The 24,485-nt window shown below is 41.7% G+C and overlaps 1 protein-coding gene across 8 annotated transcripts in view; it reads right to left on the bottom strand.

Moving 5' to 3' along the window:
- LOC122789190 (coiled-coil domain-containing protein 50-like) overlaps positions 1 to 24,485 on the bottom strand; it is a 1,862,880-nt gene that overhangs the window by 1,089,313 nt on the left and 749,082 nt on the right. The gene's annotated exons all lie outside the window — the stretch shown is intronic.

Below are 24,485 nucleotides of genomic sequence, written 5' to 3'. Positions count from 1 at the left end.
GGAAAGTGTAGTTAGGCAGCATAAAATGGTGGTCTGTAACATGACGTTGGTGATCAAGAAGAGGAGGAGGAGTGTGAGGGCAGCACCAAGGATCAAATGGTGGAAACTGAAAAAGGGTGATTGTGAGGTGGAGTTCAGAGGGGTCTATATTATAACATCGAAGTCTAAAAACTTTGAATGTTATAATATCGAACCCAGTAGAGCGAACACTTGAAATAGCGAAGCTGCAGAATGCCGAAGACTTTCCTAGGCAAAGTATTTAGTGGGCCATTTCTGCAGCTTCGCTATTTCCTCAACAGTGGAGGGAAGGTTACGGACTGGGTTAAGGTAAGTGTGTGAATGAAGGTGCGTGTGCGAATGGGCATGGGTTAGGTGAGTTAGGGTTAGGGCGCGGGTCAGGTAAATGTGCGATTGTGTGGATGTGAGGGTTAGGGTGGGGTAGGCGAGTTAGTGAGCGGGTAAGGTGAGTGTACGATAGTTAGGGACCTTAGGGTTAGGGTTGGGTTAAGGTAAGTAGATAGCTAGTGGTGCATGTCTGGTTTAATGAAGGGTTTTGTGGACTGTATGTGTGTGGATTATTTATTTTGGTGTGCTTGAGTTGTGTGTATGTTTGTCGGAACAGCAAATTTTTTCCCTGGGAAAAAATGTGCTATTCTGTTTGGTTTTCTGGTGTTTCAATTGAATGGGTTCGATATTATAACATTCAAAGTTTTTAGACTTCGATGTTATAATATACACCCGTTCAGAGAAGAGTTAAGACAGGCACTGGGTGGCAGTGAAGAATTACTGAACAGCTGGGTAACAACAGCAGAGTTAGTAAGGGAGACTGCTAGAAAGGTGCTTGGTGTGACATCTGGACAGAGAAAGGAGGACAAGGAGACCTGGTGGTGGAATGAGGAAGTACAGGAGAGTATACAGAGAAAGAAGTTGGCGCAGAAGAAGTGGGACTGTCAGAGAGATGAAGAAAGTAGACAGGAGTATAAGGAGATGAGGTGCATGGCAAAGAGAGAGGTGGCAAAGGCTAAGGATAAGGCTTATGGAGAGTTGTATGAAAGGATGTACACCAAGGAGGGAGAAAAGGACCTGTACCAATTGGCTAGAGAGAGGGACCGAGCTAGGAAAGATGTGCAGCAGGTAAGGGTGATAAAGGATAATGAGGGAAATGTACTCACAAGCGAGGAGAGTTTGTTGAACAGATGGAAAAAGTACTTTGAGGAGCTGATGAATGAAGAGAATGAGAGAGAGAGAGAAGGTTGGATGATGTGGGGATAGTGAATCAGGAAGTGCAATGGATTAGCAAGGAGGAAGTAAGGATAGCTATGAAGAGGATGAAGAATAGAAAGGCTGTTGGTCCAGATGGCATACCTATGGAAGCTTGGAAGTGTTTAGAAGAAATGGTGGAATTTTTAACCAGATTGTTTAATGAAATCTTGGAAAGTGAGAGGATGCCTGAGGAGTGGAGAAAAAGTGTTTTGGTACCAATTTTTTAAGAATAAGAGTGATGTGCAGAGCTGTAGTAACTACAGAGGGATAAAATTGATCAGTCATAGCATGAAATTATGGGAAAGAGTAGTAGAAGCTAGGCTAAGAAGGGAGGTGATGATTAATAATCAGCAGTATGGTTTCATGCCAGGAAACAGCACTACAGATGCGATGTTTGCTCTGAGAATGTTGATGAAGTACAGAGAAAGTCATAAGGAGTTGCATTGTGTCTTTGTGGACTTAGAGAAAGCATATGACAAGGTGCCTGGAGAGGAGTTGTGGTATTGTATGAGGAAGTCGGGAGTGGCAGAAAAGTATGTAAGAGTGGTACAGGATATGTACAAGGGTAGTCTGACAGTGGTGAGATCTGCAGTGGGAGTGACAGATGCGTTTAAGGTGGAGGTGGGATTACATCAAGGATCAGCACTGAGCCCTTATTTGCAGTGGTGATGGGCAAGTTGACAGATGCAATCCCGTGAACTATGTTGTTTGCAGTCGCAGATGACATTGTGATATGTAGTTTGAGTAGGGAACAGGTTGAGGAGACCCTGGAGAATTGGAGATATGCTCTAGAGAGGAGAGGAATGAATGTCAGCAGGACTAAGACAGAATATATGTGTGTGAATGAGAGGGAGGATAGAGGAATGGTGAGGATGCAGGGAGTAGAGTTGGTGAAGGTGGATGAGTTTAAATACTTAGAATCAACAGTTCAGAGTAATGGCGAATGTGGAAGAGAAGTGAAGAAGAGGGTACAGGCAGGGTGGAGTGGGTGGAGAAGAGTGCCAGGAGTGATTTGTGACAGACGAGTACCAGTAAGAGTGAAAGGGAAGGTCTACAAGAGGGTAGTGAGACCAGTTATATTATATGGGTTGGAGACAGTGGCATTGACAAAAAGGCAGGAGTCAGAGCTGGATGTGTCAGCACTGAAGATGTTAAGATTTGCACTCGGTGTGACAGGATTAGGAATAAGTATATTAGAGGGTCAGCCCAGGTTGGACGGTTTGGAGACAAAGCCAGAGAGGTGAGATTGTGTTGGTTTGGACATGTGCTGAGGAGGGATGCTGGGTATATTGGGAAAAGGATGCTAAGGATGAAGCTGCCAGGATATTGTGGAGAGGGTTTAGGGTTCAATGACAGGACACTGTTCTCATGAGAACTGCAAATTGGTAGTAGAGGGGTGTGATACAAATGCTTGTGCCCAAAAAATGCTGGAAATGTGTTATAGAAGCTTGGACAAGAGTCCTTCTTGTCAGAATGATATTTTAGACAACACTGACAGAAATCAGTCCTCTCTATGGAAAATATTGTGGAGGGCATTTGTGTGTATATCAACAACTGGTATACAAACAGTGAAATAATAATCTGTTCTCACTGCTCAGAGAACAGATTTGATATGGACAACACTGTGCTAAATAAGCTCCCTGTCAAACAGGGTGAGGAGGTGCTATGTCTAAGAACATCTGATGTTCTGAAGGCCCTGAAGTGAGTAAACCCAAGAAAAGCAGCTGATCCTGATAACATTATGGGAAGGGTTCTAAGAGACTGTGCTACCCAACTGTCTACTTTACTAACAGATATATTCAACACATCCCTGCAACTAGCCATTGTACCTAGTTGCTTCAAAAATATGACGATCATTCCCTTACCCAAAAAATCCCAACTGACAAGCCTAAATGATTACTGGCCAGTTGCTCTTACATCAACAGTAATGAAGTGTTTTGAGCGGTTAATCAAGAATCATAACTCTTCAAGCCTACCTGCAACACTGGATACATAACAGTTTGCTTATAGATCTAACTGCTGCATGGCTGATGCAACAGCTATAGCACTTCTTGAATCCTTGGCACATCTAGAGAATGCTTGTTGATTTTAGTTCCACCTTTAACACTGTCATCCCTCAGAATCTGATATCAAAGCTGATCCAGCTAGGCATCAACCCTCCCCTATGTAACTAGATGTTGGACTTTCTCATCAACAGAACCCAAAAAGTATGTGTGGGAAATAACAAAATGTGTGGGAAATAACAGTTCATTCAGTATTACATTGAGTACAGGTGTCTCTCAAGGCTGCGTCCTGAGTCCTCTGCTGTTCACCTTGTTGACTCATGACTGTATGGTCAAGCATGAATCCAACAAAATCATGAAGTTTGCGTATGATACCACTGTCGTAGGTCTTGTCAGAAATGGTGAGGAAACAGCCTACAATGATGAAGTGGAGCATCTGCTGTGACAGCAATAATCTGGCCTTAAATGTAAGCAAGACCAAAGAATTAATAGTGGACTTCAGGAGGTATATCAAACTCTGGAAATGAATGGGGTGGCAGTGGAGAGAGTCAAAAAAACATCAAGTTCCTGGGGGAGCACATCTCAGATGACCTATCCTGGTTGACTCATAATAGCCACACAGTGAAGAAGGCACAACAATGTCTGCACTTCCTATGGAAACTGAGGAAGGCAAACCTGTCTCAGTCCATCCTCAAAGCCTTCTACAGGGGGACCATCAAGAGCATCCTCTCAAATAACATCATAGTTTGGTATGGTAATTGCAAAGCATCTGACCACAGGGTTCTTCTGAGGGCAGTGAGGACAGCAGGAAAAAGTCACTGGTTCCTCACTCCCATTCATGGACAACCTGCGTGAAACTCAATGTGTGGGAAGGGCTCGGAAGATAATCAATGATCCCATGCACCCTGCCCATGGCATGTACTTCCTCCTTTCCTTGGGCAGATGGTATCGCAGCTTACACTGCAAAACATCTAGACTGAACAGGAGCTTCTTCCCTCTGTCCATAAAGCTTCTGAAGTTGAATGCCAGGCATGACAGTGAATAATTACATCAATAAGCCACTTGCTATGAAGTATTAACTATAGTAATCACTCTGGCAAATTGCTTCAGTAACTGGTAGAGTTAGCCTGATCTCTTATGCTATTACTTCCTGAATGTACAATAGTCAGGAGTGAGAAACCATGCCATACACATGCAATATGAACATCAGAATATATCATACTACAACTGATGCAGTGCAATATTCTAAGCAATCACAATGTGAAGTCATCATCTTGCAATACCTACTAGTATAATCATGTCTAATGTGTTCTTGTCCAATGGTGCTAATTCATTGTGTTGTTAATATTTTAATTACTGTATTTGCATTAGTCTTAATGTCATTCATAGTATGTGTTCATTGTTATGTCTTGCAAGGGGACCAAAGCAAAGTACAGTTTTGTACCTACCATAAATGTAGATGTCCGATAGGTATGCATCTGCAGTCCTAACATATGGGTTGTCCTGCCTCAGGCAGCCCTTCGGTCGGCCGGATTCCAAAGTCTGGGTCTGGCCTCGGCTGATGTCGCACTTCACCCGACGTCATAGCTGCTGTTTATTGGGTATAAAGGCATCAGCCAACGCCATTTTCCTCAGTGTTTCTTGCCCCAGATGCCAGGTGCCCTCTAGGAAGGCTCAATTTGGATAAATGCAAATAATTCCAAACAGTAGAAAGCAAACAATATAAAGATATATAAGTATATACATATATACAAACAAATACACCATAATAGATTCCCCCAGCTAGCTAAAAGAGGGGTAAATACCCTAGGAATACCACAGAGGGGAAGGAGGGTGGGTAATCCTGACTGCAGATGCATACCTATCGGACATCTACATTTATGGTAGGTACAAAACTGTACTATGTCCTTCAAGGATGCATCTGCAGTCCTAACATATGGGTAGAATACCATAGCCAAACTGGGGGAGGAGGCACTAAGATAAAGATGGTGTAGTTAAGATCCCTTGCAAAACTGCAGTTGCAAAACCTGCTCGGGATCTAGAATATAAGGGTAGATTATAATGCTTGGCAAATGTATGCACGGAGCTCCAAGTAGCAGCTTCTAAAATGTGTTTGGTAGCCACTCCTCGTAGGAAAGCTGTAGTGGTGGCTGTAGCTCTAGTGGGATGAGGTCTGATATTTTCAGGAGTTGTCTTTCCATGAAAAGAGTAGCAAAAACGAATGCAATTTCCTATCCATTTTGAGATTGTCTGTTTTGAAATTGCTTTCCCTTGCATTCCTGTTGCATATGCTACCAGAAGCTGGTCAGTTTTTCTGCTGGTCTTAGTTCTGTCCAGATAGTAGCGTAATTGTCTGTGCACATCCAAGGTATGTAGCAGTCTTTCCCCCCTGTTCTGTGGGTTGGGGAAGAATGTAGGTAAATGAATTGCTTGGTTCAATGATACTCTGGAGACCACTTTTGGCATAAAGGTAGGGTTAGTTCTCAGAGAGACTCTGTCCTGATGGAAGATAAGGAAGGGTTGTACTGCCATTAATGCCTGTAACTCAGATACCCTTCTTGCTGAAGTGATTGCTAGCAGGAAAGCAGTTTTCCAAGACAAGAACTGTAATTCTGCTGTTGCTGCTGGTTCAAAAGGGGGAAGTGTTAACTTTTCCAGCACAAAATTGAGATCCCATGTAGGTAAAGGTGGTTTCCTTGGAGGTTTTACATTTTTGATTCCTCTCAAGAACTGCCTGAGTAGAGGATGAGAGAAGACAGGAGGAGGATCCATGTTGTATTCTGCTGAAATTGCTGATGCATGAATCATAATGGAGGAGTAAGACAGGCCATTGTGGAACAGTTCTGCTAAATATTCCAGGATGTGTGCTATGTTTGCCAATGAGATATTTTCTCCCTTTGCTGCACTCCGAATGAAGTATCTTTTCCACTTGGCTGAATAAGTCTTCCTTGTGGAAGGTCTGCGTGCTTCCAGGATAATGTCCTTAATCCTCTGGGATAAACCTGTGTTATTTTGTTTCATGCAATATTCCAAGCAGCTAGCTGCAGTGTTTTCAAGTTTGGATGTAGGATCTTGTAGTTGTCCTGTGTTAGAAGTAAGGGACATAGAGGTAGAGGCCATGCGTGTGTCCGAGACATGCTTCTCAGTAGCGGGTACCAATGTTGCCTCGGCCAGTCTGGAGCTATCAGGATTACCCTTGGCTGATCCTCTCTGATCTTCAGTAGAACTTTGTACATCAAGGGAAGAGGTGGGAATGCATATGCTGTCAGTTTTTTCCAGCTGAAGGAAAGGGAGTCCACCCTCCAAGCAAGTGGGTGGTATGTTCTTGTGCAGAATTTCTTCAATTGGTGGTTGTTTGGGGAGGCGAACAGGTCTATCTCTGGTAGTCCCCATTTCTTTGTTATTGCTTTGAAGATATCTGGATGCAGCATCCATTCGTGAGCATCCGTGGTAGTTCTGCTTAAGGTGTCTGCTAGAGAATTTTCTTTTCCTGGTACAAATCTGGCCTGAAGTTGAATGTTGAGATTCAGGGCCAAATTCCACAGGTCCATTGCCATCCGGCATAGAGGATATGAATGTGTACCTCCCTGTTTGTTGATGTACCACATGACTGTGTTATTGTCGGTCCTTATCAGCAGATGACCCTGTTGAAGGAGTGGTCTGAATGCCTGGATCGCATGTTTCACTGCCAGCATCTCCTTTAGATTTATGTGTAGATTCAGCTGGTCTTGGGTCCATAGACCTTGAATACACTTGTCCACCATGTGTGCCCCCCATCCTAGGTCTGAGGCGTCCGTGGTGATGGTCTGGCTTGGATGAGGTTTGTGGAAAGGCAAGCCTCTGTTCAACTGACAGGCCTGAGCCCACCACAGGAATTCTTGCTTCAGGCATGGAATTATTGGAATCTGGGCTTCTAGACTGTGCTTGTGTTGAGACCATACATTCCTTAGGTACCATTGTAGCTTTCTCATATGCAGCCTGGCATGTGGAACCAATATTATGCATGATGCCATGTAGCCCAGGGCTTGCAGGACTTTCCTTGCAGTAAGCCGAGTTTGTGCTGTTAATGTCATGAAGTAGGCTGGTAATTGCTTTTGTTTTTCTTCTGTGAGAAAAGCCATCTGAGTTGATGTATCCAGTTCTGCACCCAAGAATGTTATCCTTTGGGATGGTACTAGTCTTGATTTTTGCATGTTGACTGTGTATCCCAAGGCTTGCAACAGTTGTATGACATTTTCCAAATCTTTTGTTAATTTTGCCTTGTTGTCCGCTTGTATTAGGCAGTCGTCCAGGTATGGGTAAATTTGAATTCCCTGTAGCCTGCAATGAGCAATTACTGATGCCAGGCATTTCGTGAATACTCTGGGTGCAGTAGATAAGCCAAAAGGCAATGCTGAGAATTGATAATGCTCTGATCCTGCAAGAAATCTGAGGTGTCTTCTGCAGTCTGGTCGTATAGGGACGTGCAGGTATGCCTCCTTGAGATCTAGAGTCACCAGCCAAGACTCCTTGCCCAGCATGGGAAGAAGCTGCTGGAGGGTCAGCATTTTGAATTTTGGAACAATGAGGTATGTGTTCAGTGCGGACAAGTCTAGAATAGGTCTCCATTGATTTTCTTTTCTTGGTACAAGGAAAAGCCTGGAGTAAAATCCTTGGCCTTGCTCCATAGGTGGTACCTCTTCTATAGCTCTCATCCTTAGTAAGTTGTTGACCTGTCTTAGAGCGTCTGTTTTTTGGCTTGGTGGTAGGTTTGGCATTCCTCTCTTTTTTGGTAGAGTGTGGAAGTGAAACCTGTAGCCCTTGTCTATTGTTTGTAAAGTCCATTTGTCTCCTGTAATATAATGCCAGTTGTCAGAGAATAAGGCTAGCTTTCCGCCCAAGGGTGCTTCCAGTTGTTCCCTGGTAGGCGGAACTAGAGCCAAGTCATTGTGTCTGCCCTGTGGAAGTGGTTGTAGTTGAATCTGTGGCAGTACTTCTCTGGTTGGTAGGCTGCCACTGACGTCCCCTGTAGGCACCCCTAGATTGACCTCTGCCTCTGGGGCGTCTATTTCTGCCTCTCTGCGCTCTGGAGTTGTCTGGAAAGGACCAATTCTTCGAAGGCCAATTTCTGCTAAACCTCGGAGGTTGGACCTGTAAGAAATCCTTGACTGTTTGGACAGATTTTGCTTTTTCTTCCACCTTCTTTAGAACCTCCTGTGCAGGGGAGCCAAACAAACTTTGTTTCTCCATGGGAGCATCTAGGAGTTTTGACTTAACATGGTCTTGTAAGGATTGTTCTTTTAACCAGGCATGCCTTCGAATCACTGTACTAGTCATAGCTGATCTAAAGGAAGCCTCCAGTGCATCATAGCCACGTTTTAGGAAATGGTTACTGACCTGCTGAGAGTTATGTACCAAATCCTGAAGGGATTTGCGGTCTAAAGGTTCAGGAGAAGACAGTTTTTTGTTTATCTGGTCTAACAAAAATTCCTGGTACTGAATCATGTGGAATTGACAGTTCAAGGCCCTGGCCGAAAGAGTAGCAGAAGTATAAACCTTTTTACCCCATCTCTCTAATGCTCTAGATTCCCTTTCAGAGGGAAGAGGGTTTTTGGCAGAGGCAGCTGCCACACCTTTAGGGCCCTGTGAAATGGTTTCAGGGTCTGCAACAGGAGCCTTATACAAATGGTAATGTGTGTCCGGGACCCTGTAATATCTGTCTGGCTTGGCAGGGGCCGGAGGAAGAGAGTCAGGAGCAGTACAGGCATCATTATATGCATCATCAACAACTGTTAGTACTGGTGGAATGGCTAAAGGCCTATGCTGTGGTAAGTGTAAAAAGGTCTTTAGCCTTTTCCTTGAATCTGAAAAATCCTGGCCCTGCCATTGGAATTGTTCCCTCATAGCATGCAAGGTTTCCCCAAAGGAAAATTCTTCAGGTGGAGAAGCAGAAGGAATGGAATCTTCTGCATCAGAATCCTCATAAGGAGAATAAGGGCCTTCGTGAGGGTCTGAATTGTCCGAGTCATCCGAGGAATAATCTGTAGAGACAGGTTCCGGGGGTTCAGTCCTAGACCTCTTGTCTGGAGGGGGCTGAGAGGCCCTGTCTGGGTGAGGTTGGGATCCCCTGATCAAAGAAATGAGATCCTCAGCCAGGCTGAGCATTTGGGAACTAGAGGTAGGCCTATGTGAAGGAGTTTTTGCAGGTAAGGCCTTAGAAGATTTAGCTGCTTTAGCCCTGGCAAAAGCCTTGATAGACATAGAAGCAGGGGGTCTAGCAGCCCCACGTGCAGGGGTAGATATGTCTAAAGGAATAGTGTCTGACAAATCCTGGGCGCCTGCTTCTGTAGCAGTAAATTCAGTAGCAGATTCAGCCATGCTCTGTGAGGCCTCGGCTATCGGAGGCATGCTTTCGGCCGAAGGAAGAACCGGGGGCTCGGTTTCAGCCGAAACAGAGACACTCGCGGTTGGCTTAACCGTGGTTTCAGCTGAAACCGCGGGCCGCGAGTGTCGGTCCTTTTCCTTGCGCTTTTTAGCTGATTGAGTAGTCGGAGTCTCCGACGGCATTTTGTATGCAAAAGCGGGACCAAAAAACTCCTCTGCAAACTCCGACCGACGTCTAAGAGTCCGTCGGTTGAAGGAAGCACAGGCTAAACAAGCTGATACGTCGTGGTCTGGGCCTAAGCAAAGAAGGCAGTAAGAGTGGAAATCCTTATGAGGTATTTGTTCCCCACAAGTTAAACAATTATTTACTTTGTCTGACATCGGCTGAGGCAAGAAAGAGTCCCCAATGGGGTACTTAGCTTTTTAGAAGTCTTCGTTAGTAGAAATCTCTGGATCTGACCGACCGGCACTTGCGAACAGCTTCTGCTTCGGGCACCGCGTGGCAAGAAAGACTGAGGAAAATGGCATCGGCTGATGCCTTTATACCCAATAAACAGCAGCTATGACGTCGGGTGAAGTGCGACATCAGCTGAGGCCAGACCCAGACTTTGGAATCCGGCCGACCGAAGGGCTGCCTGAGGCAGGACAACCCATATGTTAGGACTGCAGATGCATCCTTGAAGGACATCGTAAATTCATTCATCTTGCACTGCTGTGTATATCTGATCAACAATAAAGTTTTCTTTGACTTTGGCACTGTTGAACCTTTGGCATAGGCTAATATTATTGACTGAATAAAACTCGAGTTCATTTAGCTGTACGTTATATTCCATTAACTCCATAAAATAGACAGACTTGTGTGGCACTCTTCTTCAATATTTGTTAATAAATACCCATCTTACATTGGTGGGTGATTTTATTTGTACACGTATGAATGCTCAAAAGGGTAGACTAGAGTATGACATTCTTTATGTGCAGGATGTAGTATATTATTGCATCTTACAGGGTGGTGTTCCTCATAGGACCATGTATTGAAGGGGGTTCTCTTTACAAACAGACTGATCTCATTCAGTGGTGCACAGCATTTCTTGTTCACCTCTTCTATTTCTATGGGGCTTGTTGACCACGTATGTATTTTAGTAGTTTTTTTCTTGGGATAGACAATTTTTGAAGAGGTGCGATCCTGGTCTAAAATGTATTCAGACAGAATTTTGGAGTGGAGATGGTGCCATATCTTGGCATTCACTGTGGTCTGACCATCTGTCAGTATTTACCTTTTATTCATCTTGAGACAAATGGTGGCACACATTTAAAGTACAAACTGCAGAATGTTTGTAAGGTAGCACAAACTTTTGGGAAAAAATAAGCAGAGATATGGCTGTATTTTACAGGAAATTATGACTATTGTTGTGGAGAGGAATTCTGCAATGTCTACGAAGGTCAAACAGGATTTTGCTAAGAAAGTTGACCAATTAGTTGCAAGCAGAATGGTACACGGCCACAGGGAAAAAAAGTGTCTCTTCTCTTAAGTAGGGATGTTCCCCAAATGGAATGGAGTAAAACATGTTCTTGTTGACTGATAAGGATGGGGAGAAAGTTTTTTTTGTTTTTAAGGAAGACTTATTTTGTGCAGATCTTTTTTTTTTTGTCTACTATACTTGCTTGACCACAGCAGACCCCAGGGCGTATGTTAAGTTCCTAGTTTGTGATTTAAAGTTCACATTAAGGTTCTAGAAGCTGTTGTTACATTAGATTAATTATGACCTGTGCACATTTAGTGAATTTATGCATCTCCCAAAGGAGAATTTGTATCTCCTACTGGTTTTACCTTTGTCAGATGCTCACTTGAGTATATTTTTTGAATATAATTAATGCAAGGATTTTGTCCCATGCTTTTTTTTGGTTACTTTGAATTATTTTTAAAATTTATTTGGAAAAAAAGGTTTTAGGCTTCAATAACAGAACTGGATGTCAATTTTCTTACTGAATACTGATTTTAAGTGCTTAATAAATGTTTTACAGTACTGTTTATCTGAAGCTATCCAGTTAATCATTTATGGGGGGGGGGGGCAGGATTTCTCCCAGGTAAAATTATATAACAGCTCCTATCACTGTACTTGGAAGTATGCACCATGGTGAAGTCATCTCAGGAATCTGGTTGCATTACTTTGTGGTCTTTATTGGCTTTGCATATCTTTACTTGTTTTGCTTTCATGGGTTCATGACACCATTCACTTATTCCGGGTGTTTAATGCTTGGCAAAGACTTTTGGTTCTTTGGAGGAATGGTTCTTTTCATGGGTGTTCCCTCTGTCCCGGTTTTCTACTAGCAAAGACCTTTGATTCTTTGGAGGAATGGTTCTTTTCATGGGTGTTCCCTCTTGTCCCCTGTTTTTCTACTAGCAAAAACCTTTGATTCTTTGGAGGAATGGTTCTTTACATGGGTGTTCCCTCTGTCCCCTGTTTTTTCTACTAGCAAAGACCTTTGATTCTTTGGAGGAATGGTTCTTTTCATGGGTGTTCCCTCTGTCCCCTGTTTTTCCTATTAGCAAAGACCTTTGATTCTTTGGAGGAATGGTTCTTTTCATGGGTGTTCCCTCTGTCCCCTGTTTTTCTACTAGCAAAAACCTTTGATTCTTTGGAGGAATGGTTCTTTTCATGGGTGTTCCCTCTGTCCCCTGTTTTTCCTACTAGCAAAGACCTTTGATTCTTTGGAGGAATGGTTCTTTTCATGGGTGTTCCCGCTGTCCCCTGTTTTTCTACTAGCAAAGACCTTTGATTCTTTGGAGGAATTGTTCTTTTCATGGGTATTCCCTCTGTCCCCTGTTTTTCCTACTAGCAAAGACCTTTGATTCTTTGGAGGAATGGTTCTTTTCATGGGTGTTCCCTCTGTCCCCTGTTTCTCCTACTAGCAAAGACATTTGATTCTTTGGAGGAATGGTTCTTTTCATGGGTGTTCCCTCTGCCCCCTGTTTTTCTACTAGCAAAGACCTTTGATTCTTTGGAGGAATGGTTCTTTTCATGGGTGTTCCCTCTGTCCCCTGTTTTTCTACTAGCAAAAACCTTTGATTCTTTGGAGGAATGGTTCTTTTCATGGGTGTTCCCTCTGTCCCCTGTTTTTCCTACTAGCAAAGACCTTTGATTCTTTGGAGGAATGGTTCTTTTCATGGGTGTTCCCACTGTCCCCTGTTTTTCTACTAGCAAAGACCTTTGATTCTTTGGAGGAATTGTTCTTTTCATGGGTGTTCCCTCTGTCCCCTGTTTTTCTACTATGGATTAATATAGTAGCCAACCTACTTTCTACATAGGCTGGTCTTGTAAGATGCTACCAGGCACTGCTATGCCAGTTATACAAAGCTATACTGATGATATTGTGCTTAGTGCTATAAAACCTCTAGCTCTTACTGATCTACAATATCTTCATAATGTGTTGGCCCAGATTAGTTTGATCTTAAATGGGGGCAAACATGCTATGGGGGGAACAAGACATCAATGTTTGGTCATTTTTTTTCCTCTTATGTTTATTAAGCTGTCTGACATTCATTCTGTGGCTATGTCTTTCTGTGAAGATGAATGTCAAGGGATTCTGAAAAAAGATGAGGTGTGCATGTGTGCTTTAGAAATTATTCAAAATGCCTTTTGAAAATGTGGTACTTTTGGGTTTACTATCATATATCTGGCTTTATTTTCTGACTGTATGGAGTAAAAAACTGAACCCCTTTAAGTAGGTATCGTCTCAGCTTTCATTTACACTAATAAAATCGTTATTTTACTTCCTTTTTTGGAAAGATTACAGAAGCATGAGGCTGCTAGATGTGTACTTTATGACACGTTTGAAGGGTGAAGTAATGGGGGATTACACTGGGACCTGCATTCCCATCCCAGAGGGAACATTACCTATATTCAGTTTTATAGTGTCCCAAGTTAAAGACCATTACTATTCTACCTTCTGTATTTTTGAGGGAACGCTGTTTTAGGGTAGTAACTCGGGTAGAATGGAAAGACTTGTAGTCAGCCCATAAAAACTTTCCATTTAAAATGGAAATCCATTATAAAGCATGGTCTGAATAACACATATAGCACATTGGAAGGCTGCCAAGTAGTTGAAGTCTCTTAATATAACAGGGTGATGGAGCTGTAGACAGCTTTAGCTTTAAGGGCTGTTTGTGCAGAATTCTTTCCTATCTGAAGACTTGATTTGTTAAGGTGATGGAGCTTTTGGTGGTACAACAAGCTTTAGATGGGAAAAACTTGAATCTCTGCTAATTATGGGCACTTTGGAAGATTTGGTTAGGACAGAGGTGTAGGACATTGTTGTTTTATGCCATTTGCGATGTTGATGTTCTCACTTTCCTTGCAATTTTGTTTAATGCAGTATTTTACTTTGTATTTGTCTTGATACTAGTATTTTATTTTGTTTTCAATTTTCATTTTGATGTTTTGACTTTGCAGTTTTGTGAATTAATAAACTCCCCACTCTTTTCACAGGGGTCACTGGAGATTGTCCCATGATGGCTGAGGTTACAGCTCAGTTTTGACACTTGTTCTGATTCCATAGCTGAATTGGATGTGGACTTTTTAAACATTACTGAAAAGTCTTTGGTGGACTGCATACTGCTAACACTTTACTGTGTTTTCATGTATGAAAATGAACCTAGACCTTGAGCAACCATACCTTCTAGCTTCCTTTGCAGCTATCTTTCATTTCTGTGCAGTTTCAATTAAAGAAACTAAATTACTACTATCCAAACTAAATCACAATAGGCACTCTTCAAATTGACTACAAGCATTCATCAATCAACCCACTCAACTCAACTACTGACCCACATCTAACTTGTCTCCGTAACAAAAATACTAGAAAAATACTATACTAAGCATATTAATAGCTATGAACTTCTCTGTGACCAACATCATGAATTCAGGAACTCATTTAGCACCCTGACTATCCTATCAACTACAAATCATATATACAGCAGCATTATAAAGGTCTTATTATTGCAGCAATATCTGTAGACCTAACTAGGACTTTTAGAAACAGTTAACCACATACTTCTTTTACTCAAGCTCAAAAGATTAAACTTTGTTGACAAGTCTGGTTTGAAAGTTATCTTAAAGACAAAACAATGCAGGTATACTATAACAATATTTACTCAGCTGTTACCTCTGTTAATACAGATGTTCCCCAAGGCTTAGTCGTTGGTCCACTTCATTTATCATGGTTTAGCAAATGATCTCACAATGGATCTCCACCACCTGAATATTGCTATATACCCAGATGATATACTTTCTCCTGGATGGTAACAAACCACATCAATCACTCCTATCAAACATGCTGTCAACATTTTCAGACCTGTGTGTTTGACTCAAAGAAAAGAAACTGCTAGCGATTTTTTTCCCTAGTACAAGGAAACTCTAATCATTACCACACTAACAATCAAAGACTCAAATGGTTATTATACTCCCAACGTACAAGAACACACACACCTGGGCTTGACTCTAGACCCTCTGGCACAACCTCAGTAACCACACCGACAATATTACAGGCAAAGGTCTTGCACAACTAAAACTGTGCTACAGAATTTCCCCACTTATTATCCCCAGCCACCCTTAAGTCAATTGCCAAAAACATTTTCTTCCTAAACTAGAATATGCACTCTACCTATAACTGTCTAAAACATAATTCAATGGAAGTAATGATTTGTACATTTGTTCTCCTAGCTGCCCAAAGAAACCACCACTGTAATGTACTTCAAGAGCTGCACTGGCTGCCAGTACCAGACAGACTCACTCTTCTTCCAGCAACACTAGTGTTCAAAATTCTTAAAACAGGATACTGTCCTCTTTTCAAAAGGAAATTACCAATGAGAGACCAAAATTATGATCCTAAGCACAGCCAAGAGAATACTCTTACCTTTTCAAGACCCAAATTTAAACTGGTCATAGGTAAGAAAGCCTTCTTAAAGAGCAGGGCCTGCAGTGTGGAACCATCTATCAAATGATATTAAGTATATGGATACAACAAAAGCATTTAAAAAGCATTAAAATCCTACCAATTTGAGGAGCCAAATGCTCATGATTTTGTGATACTTGTTAAACAAAACCGCACTCAATTCCCACGTAGGTTAATAACAGTGTATTTAGAGAAGACACATTTCTTCCTATGAGTAGAATTTCCTAACTTGTTTGCAGTAGCATATTATTTTTTCTGCTAAATTGATATGTAATTTACCTGTACTGTATTATAAGGGCTACTGTAAATTTTGTAACACTGTAACTGGGTCATGGCTGAAGAGAGTCAATTGACAAACTCACCTATCTGTTCAACAAATTGAAATAAATAAATAACCCTGATGACAGAAATGAAGCTTTGTGTGGTGATAGTGTGGAAATTGTGCAGCCAGAGATGATGATTTTTTGTGAAGAATCTACTACTTGACCAGTTTCTGGTATTCTTTCTGTCTCAGTGAGAATCTTGTCTGCTTTGGAGGACTCAGTGTTGCAATAAGTGCAGGAAGGCAATGACTGTGTTCTTTTAAATGGAGGCAATCTAACTTCAAGACACAATTGTTCCAAACAACAAACTTAGGCTACAGTGGCTGCTTCTTCCTTTCAATCAGGTAGCAAGCACAATGGACTAAAATAACATCCAACTGTTTGCTTAAAGCACAAACAGGACTCAACTGTTACAAAGTTTGGGGTGCCTTGGATATTCTATTGGGATTCAGATGTGTGTGATCTGTTACACATTTGGAACAGGAATAGTTTCATGAGCTTACATTTGAAACATTTCCTTTACTTAGTTGTGACTGCCTTAAGTTCAAAGTAGCATTTAGAACCATGGTCTAACTTTTTTATTTATGAAAATGTCAGGGCTAAATGCGAACAACACAGTACAGTATAAGAATTATATTTTTACTACACTTGATTTGTATGATTACGTTCCAACATGCTGTCATTTTATGCATCATGTTACTAAATGTACAGATAATAGAAATGCTTGGATTAGTGCGTGGAACTTGTTGACTGCTTTATAAAGTTCTTTGGCAACAAACTACTACTTTTTCCTACTCTTAGTGTTGCAGACTCAAGAGGTTTTGTTTTCATCTCTCCTCAATAGGACTTTTTTCCCGATTCCAATTTAGTAAATGCTCTCTCTGTGCACAAAAGGGTGAAATGTACAACAAACATTCATTACAAATTATTTTGTTTGCCTAATGAAAGTGGTACATACTAGATAAAACTATGTAATCAGGAAATAATGACTACTTACACAAATTCACAAAACTCAAAAATCTAGATGTCAGTCCAGTTTATAAAACTTTGAGCTTTATGAAGAAAACATAAGGGGTGGGTTTGGCAAAACAGTTAAGGTCGTCACCATATATACATAATATACACTGTTTAATTCTGACCTCAGGTTAATGGCCAGGCTTAATATGGCCAGGCCCTTTAGGGCAATTTGCCTAGTATTCACTATGAGCCTATGAATCCCATCTAAATATTTTTTGTAAAAATTGTAAAATGAAACAGTTGAGTGTATACATAGAAAAAAAAAAAAAGAGTAAGAAGAAACCTCACTAAATCTAAACGATTTTACTACATTTGAATGCGCACCGCTATCATCATGTTAAGACGATGTTGGGTAAAATGTAACATTAAGACTAACAGTGCAGTTAGTGGACAGTAGCAGCATTAAATGAAAAGGGTCACTGCTACCAAAACATGATGACCATGGTAAAGACAGGGAATGAATTCCAACTGGTGCCAACCAAATATGTGATTTAATAGTGGCATACACTGCCACCAAATATGAAGAAAAGGTCCTTGATGGCATCAAGGAATAGGTTTATAAGTGATTACTTGGCTTACAAGCCCAGGGTGATCGTCTTAAGCCAAGCCATGCTTCTCAAATGTATCTGACTAGTTTTAATACCCTAGGGTTACTTAAGGGGTATACTCTGTCTTGGGCATGGGTGACCTACTAGATACATAGGTGGCCAGACCATGGATACATTTCTGATTCCCCATCCACTTGTGCAAGCTGTGCTTGGATTTGGTTAGGTAAGAACAGGTAGTCTTCAAGACATGTAACTGTCCCTCCAATGTGTTCTATTTATGTTGCAGATGAGATTTAGGTTCCCTAGAACAGATAATTCTGATGCTGTTTGTTTTATGGATGAGCAATAGGTCCATCAGAGGAGGATCAGAGGATGCTTTGTAGCCCAGGTATAGATCACCTCTCACCAATCTGTTGGAGACTGAGCACAGAGATATGGCTTTGAGGCAGTCTGTGAATGATATGTATTTTACGCCACGTATTCTTTTTGTGAGGAACCTCTAGGGATGCTCCAGTTGTTGCATATGCCTGGTCGAGTACATACCAATGGGGTTGTTGTACTCAATAATTGGTTTGATAAGGGTCATGTACAGTGAAACAATGACACCTTTGACCTAGATGTCATATCCTTGTTTATAAGTTGTGGAATACAGAACAATTTCCTTACCATCATTTACACATGATGGTCAAAGACAAGTTTACTGCTTGCATGTGTTTCCAGATCCCTGACCACTTGGTCTACTTGTAGGGGTGTATTATCAATGTGGCAGTTTCCAGGGTGTAACCATCTTCCTAAAGGATACTATGATTCATTATTTGGCATTGAGCTTTAGACCATGGCTCTGGTACCAGTTATTAGTCTGAGTCAGGTCTTCCTGGGAGGATATTGGTGTCACTGAGGGACTTCATGACTGTTATCTGCAAACTTGGCCTTTGACATTGGCCTTGACTTCAGAGAAGTAAATGCCAGAAAGGAGTAACCCCAACACAGAGCTTTTGGGGTACTCTGCTACTGAATGTGGAGGCAGACTCCCCTAACCTATCTTCTTGGGTCATATTCATGAGCCAGCTGTCTATTCAGCAGGTGATATATGGGTTTACACTTAATTTGGAGAGTTTGTCTGCAATGCCCAAGTGGGGTATTGTGTCATATACTTTGGCCAGATCAAGGTAGGCAGTATGAATTGTTTTTCTCCTTGTCTTTTGCTTTGGAGACCTACTCAAAGAAGTCTATCAGGTTAAGCAGGCATGACCTGCCCTTGACAAAACCAAAATGGGTTGGATCCAGTATTTGAGACTTTCCAGTGTCATTGTTCATCACCCCCATGATAATTCTTTCCCTGGCTTTACATATGAGGATACTGGGTCTGTAGTTAGATGCTCTCTACCCTTGTGCAGACGGATAACAGCTGCAGTCATCCATTAACTTGGCATGAAGTCTGTCAGAAGGTTGTGGTTAACACAGGTGTTCTAGTCATCCTGATAGGTAATGTTTCATGCTATTAAGGGATCCTGGGATACTATGGGTGTCCACTGATGAAGTGTTCTTGGACTAGGAAAATGCATTTAGGACCCTTCCCCTAGTAACAATTGGGGGAGTTGCAGACAAGCATACTTCCTGAGGAGTGTCTGGGGCGAGAGGTGGAAAAATCGAGCTAAATTTGTTGGCCAGCAGACTTATATCTTCTGGCTCAGTATTAGGGTTGCCGCCTTTTCAAATGGCCATAGTGGGACATTTTCGGGACACACATCAGATTTTACAGGCCGACATAAGCCCATGGTGAGTACAAAGGATAAAACTTTCCTTTTTTGCATAAATATAAGCTTATTCTTGTAGCAGTTTAGTTGCTTATCCTGTTTCTTGTAACATGTAGGTATTTTAGATACAGAAATAACTATTGTATACAACTATTACATTACATATGGGACATAATTATGTCCTACAATCTCAGGACATTTGCCACATTTAATATTTTTGGTCAGGACACAACCACCCAAAGAGGGACTGTCCCTCGCTAAGTGGGACAGGTGGTAACCCTACTCAGTATAGATGATTCCATCTACATTTAGCTTGGCACCTAGGTGTCTATTGCTTTTGAGGTTGCAGACATAGCTGAAGAATGCCTTGTGATTGTCCTTGGCCTGAGAAGATAATTCTAGCCCACATTTGGCCTTTGTAGAATTTATTACCCCCCCCCCCCCCAAGTTGCTTACTTAGATTGATGAGGGGGGGTTTACCTTGCTGGGTATTGCACTTCCTAATTTTTTGCCATGACTTTTTTCAATTTCTTATACAGCCTACTGATGTTGGGATTCCACTAGAGTGGCTTGTTTTTTGAGGCTATCCTGTACTTATTCTGGATAGGTACATCTGTCTTTGCAGCCACTAACATAATTGTACACGCTTTCTGTGAACAATTCCATATAAGGATCAGTGCTCTCAGGGTTTTGGTGATGGGGGATTTGAAATTTTGCCAGACTGTCACTTAATGGTAGGAAGTTTGCCTAAGTAACCTGGACATGTAGAAGTTCAAGCAAGTCATACTGTTTTTACTAACAAAAATTGAGACACCTCCATCTTTTGTCCCTTCTTGTGCAGTAGGAAGTCAAAACATGTGGAAGGCATTATAACCCTGCACATGCTCCATGGCTTTAAACCATGTCTCAGTAACTGCACAGATGTCTGCATTGTCCAGGGTGAAGTCAGCTTGCAGGAGTGGAGTTTCTTGTTTAGAATCCTGACACTGAGCAGTTAACACCTTTACATTTTCTTGGGTTGGTTTTGCTATGTTGGAAGGTTTACCAGTTTGATAATGCCTAAAAAAGCACTATAGGTTTGGATATGGTTTTAACCAATATTTCAAAGCCTACAGGGGCAGATGTAGTCCTTCCCTGGCAAAGCAATGTGGTCTTTCAACCATATCCTCCCAGACTGACAAATATTGCACCCCCTTTGAATGACACCAAAAACAAAGGCAATTATTAAAGTCAATTATCTTCTTTTTCCTATTAGGGCATCATCCATGGGGAAGGTAGAATGCTGCTCAGTGCTAGGCCCATACCACTGTGGGACACAGTCCAAGATCTCAATCATTGCTGTCTTCATATAGTGCAGGGAGGCACATCTCAGCTGTTTACACCCAAATGGACTATGACAGAGTCATGCAGGTACTTATGGTTCAATAACCTGAGCACATGCATGACATGGGAGATCCTGGCTCCTGATAAGCAAATGACTGTGACTCTTTCCTTAAATACCCGGGTGAGTGGAACATCTGTGCATTTCACAAAGGAGTCTCCTATAACAAAATATTGGGTTTCTGATGGTTTGCTTATGGGATTACAGCAATGTACCTAGTGACACCACTGCTACCTAACACGTTAAAAACAAAAGGTGCACACAAACCTAATTCAATAATCAATCCAAAACACACAACTTGGTCAAAACAGCATAAAGAGAATAAGCACTACTGTTCTCAGTGTGTGGTTTCAACATGAACCCCACATTAGACTGCACATAGGCCACCTTTAGAGCCAAGTCTCTGGCCTAGCACCCGAGCTGCTTTTTCATCACTCTCCTGTAAATCACAGTGTCTTCCTTTGCAGCTTACTCATGGTAATGCCTCTCTCTTTCTCTCTCTTCCTTTCACACATACACAATTCCCTAATAAGCCTGTCAGAATTTTCTAATTCTCCACAGCTTTCTTCCTGGCAAGGTAATACTACTACCACCATAGAATGAATGGTCATGGACTTCCAGTTACCTACTGCACTTAATTAAGCCAAATACAAAACCCATATACCATTTAAATGGCCTAGGCTAAGTGGATACAGCAGCCACAGCTTTGTTACAGTGATAAACTGTCTGAACTGTCTGCAAACAGCTACAGCTAACTTTGAACCTAACACCACTCTTAAGTATTCAACTCCGGTACCACCTTTAACATTCCTCTAAGAAAAGTGCAGTCCGGGTCTGAACTGTCAGCAAACAGCTACAGCTAACTTTGAGTATGTGTCTAACTGTTTGAGCCAATCTTCATTTTCCCCTGGAGAGCACTGTGCTTTGGCTACTATTCAAAGTTATTAGACTACTAGCGTATCTAAGGAAAAACATAACCAAAGATGGGGACATCCATCCTAATCCAGGCCCAACCTTAACTCAAAATCCTACCAGCCCACCACTCTGCCACCGACTGGTCAACTCCCTCCTAATATGCCACCTAAACATTAGAAGCCTAAACAATAAGATACATAGCCTGCATGCTGTACTAGCCACATACCTCCCCAACATAATGTGTCTAGCTGAAACATGGCTCCGGCCATCAACCAAAGACAATGAGATCCTGCCTCCTGGTTACAATATACTTAGGGCAGATAGAGTAAAGAAAAGAGGAGGTGGAATAGCCGTCTTATATAATAGCACATTTAACATCATAACTAACCCTATACAACCACCCCAGGTCTCTAACGCTGAAATACTAGCTCTAAACATTCTACTAAATAATCATAAGGGCATTAACCTAATTGTCACCTATATTCCCCCTGGGAACAATGTAGAAACACTAGAGGTCATTCTACATTGGATAGCCAACAACTACCCTCAAGAAACCATTGTCCTGGGCGATGTTAATATTGACTGGAACCAATGCACAGCACAGTCCAACCCCATCCCTGTTAACCTACATGGATTCTCTCAGATAATATCATCTACCACACGTACAGGTAACAATAACCAAAAAGAGAGTATACTAGACTGGATACTCACCAACAGTCATCCCCAGAACTATATGTCTGGAACTCTCCCTAATGATCTTAGTGATCACCTGCTCACATACATCATGAAAGACAAAATTAATTGTACAAGCTTACCTATTTATAGGTCTATCAGATCCAAGAAAAACTTTGACCCAACTAAATTTCAACTTGAACTCAAATCATGTAACTGGACAAAACTAAAGTTCCTTCCCTTGATGAGGCAGTGTCATCATTTAACAATTCATTCCTTACTATACTTGACTCGCATGCCCTAAACGCTCAATAAGAATTAAAACTCAACTAGCACCCTGGCTAACAACAGACACCAAAACCAAAATAACAACTAGAGACAAAGCGTGGGATAAATGGCACTACCAAACTACCCCTAGATCGTATCAAATTCCAACAACTTAGAAATGAGACTAAAAAAGCCATCATACTAGATAAGAAAAATTACTTCTACAATCTGCAACATAAACATCAGAATAACCCTCAAAAGTACTGGGCAGGCATAAATAAACTTCTCCAACCAGGCAAATCCACTACTCCGACCCCAGGAACATTATCTGACAAGAGCCAAGAAGATATAGCCAATTCATTCAATACTTTCTTCACAGAAACCATCCAGTCATTAGCTAACCAACTTCCTCCACCCCACACTTCTATAAACACTATACCCGACTCACCACTCTCTTTTAACTTCCAGCCAGTGTCCACATCCTTTATCAGATCCCTTTTGAAAAAACTGAAGCCAACCACCCTTTCAGCCGATCTTCTGCAGGCTGAATACCTGCAAATTGCTGCAGATGTCGTAGCCTACCCTATCTCAATCCTAATTAACAGAACCATAACCGAGGCCTCAATCCCCTCAATTTGGAAAATATCCTATGTTATTCCACTCCACAAAGGAGGTTCATCCACAGAACTATCCAACTATAGACCTATAGCCATACTATCACCACTTGCCAAAATTATGGAAAAGTGCATGCACAACCAACTAATGCTCTATCTAACCCAAAATAAACTACTCACAGACTCTCAACATGGATTCAGACCCCATCATAGTACAACCACTGCCCTCCTCTCTTTTACTGAAAACATTAATCTTAGCTGGAATAATAAAAAAATATCCTCCGCTCTCTTCCTGGACCTATGGAAAGCCATCGATATGGTAAACCATCAGTTACTTCTATATACTTTAAAAACCCTGTATCTAGATACTCCAGCCCTTGACTGGTTTCAAGCTTACCTCACTGGGAGACAACAAGCAGTAATGTGGCAAAACAAGCTCTCCTGCCTACTATCAAATACCATAGGAGTTCCTCAAGGTTCCATATTAGGACCTCTCCTCTTTTCAGTCTTCATAAACGACATCCAAACAGTCATCCCTGAAGCCACCTGCATTCAATATGCAGATGACTCGACTATATGTTCCAATGCCTCTCTTGCAAATCTACTAACTACCACCCAACATAGCTTCACCAAAGTCAAAAACTGGCTTGCCAACCATCTCCTGATCTTAAATCTAAACAAAACCAAGTTACTTCTCTTCTACCCAACCAATAGATCTCAGACTGAAAACTTCACTATAAAATCCAATAATGGGACCATCATCTCCCCAGACACCTATACAAAGCTATTAGGAGTAAACATTGACAATAAACTCAGATTTGATATACATATCAACCAAGCCATTAAGTCAGTCAACAAGAAACTTGGGACCCTATATAGAATTAAAGCCTTCCTTACCCCGAATGCCAGGGCAGCCACAGCCCGTTCACACCTTCTCTCTACCCTACTATATGCCTCTCCTGTCCTCACTCACCTTAACAAATCTGATCTGGCCAAGCTCTCATCCTGCTATAATCACATTGCCAGGTTCGTTACAGGCCTACCCTACAGAACACACCACTGTACTAACCTGAAAAGCTTGGATGGATAGAATTCCCACACCTTCTTCACCAGTCCCAACTCATAGAGGCCTTCAAAATCCTTAAACAACCTGAGAATACCCCAGCACTAAAAAACTTAATGACTCCCTACTCCAATCTAAGCTGCCTTCGCTCAGCAAACAGACTCTTTGTCCAAACAACTAAATCTCTCAACCTAGGTGGTGACGCTGTTGCCAACACCACTGGTAAAATATGGAACTCTCTCCCAAATAACATCATGCTTGCAACTTCTCTAAGTCAATTCAAAAATAGTCGAAAACTCCACTTCAAGTCACACTGGCTATGTCCTTGCTCAAACCCAGACTAGCTCTGT

This window comes from Protopterus annectens, chromosome 14.part0 (assembly GCF_019279795.1).
Source record: "Protopterus annectens isolate FY-2018-M chromosome 14.part0, PAN1.0, whole genome shotgun sequence".
NCBI lineage: Eukaryota > Metazoa > Chordata > Ceratodontiformes > Protopteridae > Protopterus > Protopterus annectens.
Note: the sequence above shows the minus strand (reverse complement) of the source record. Positions and strands in the feature narration are given on the sequence as shown.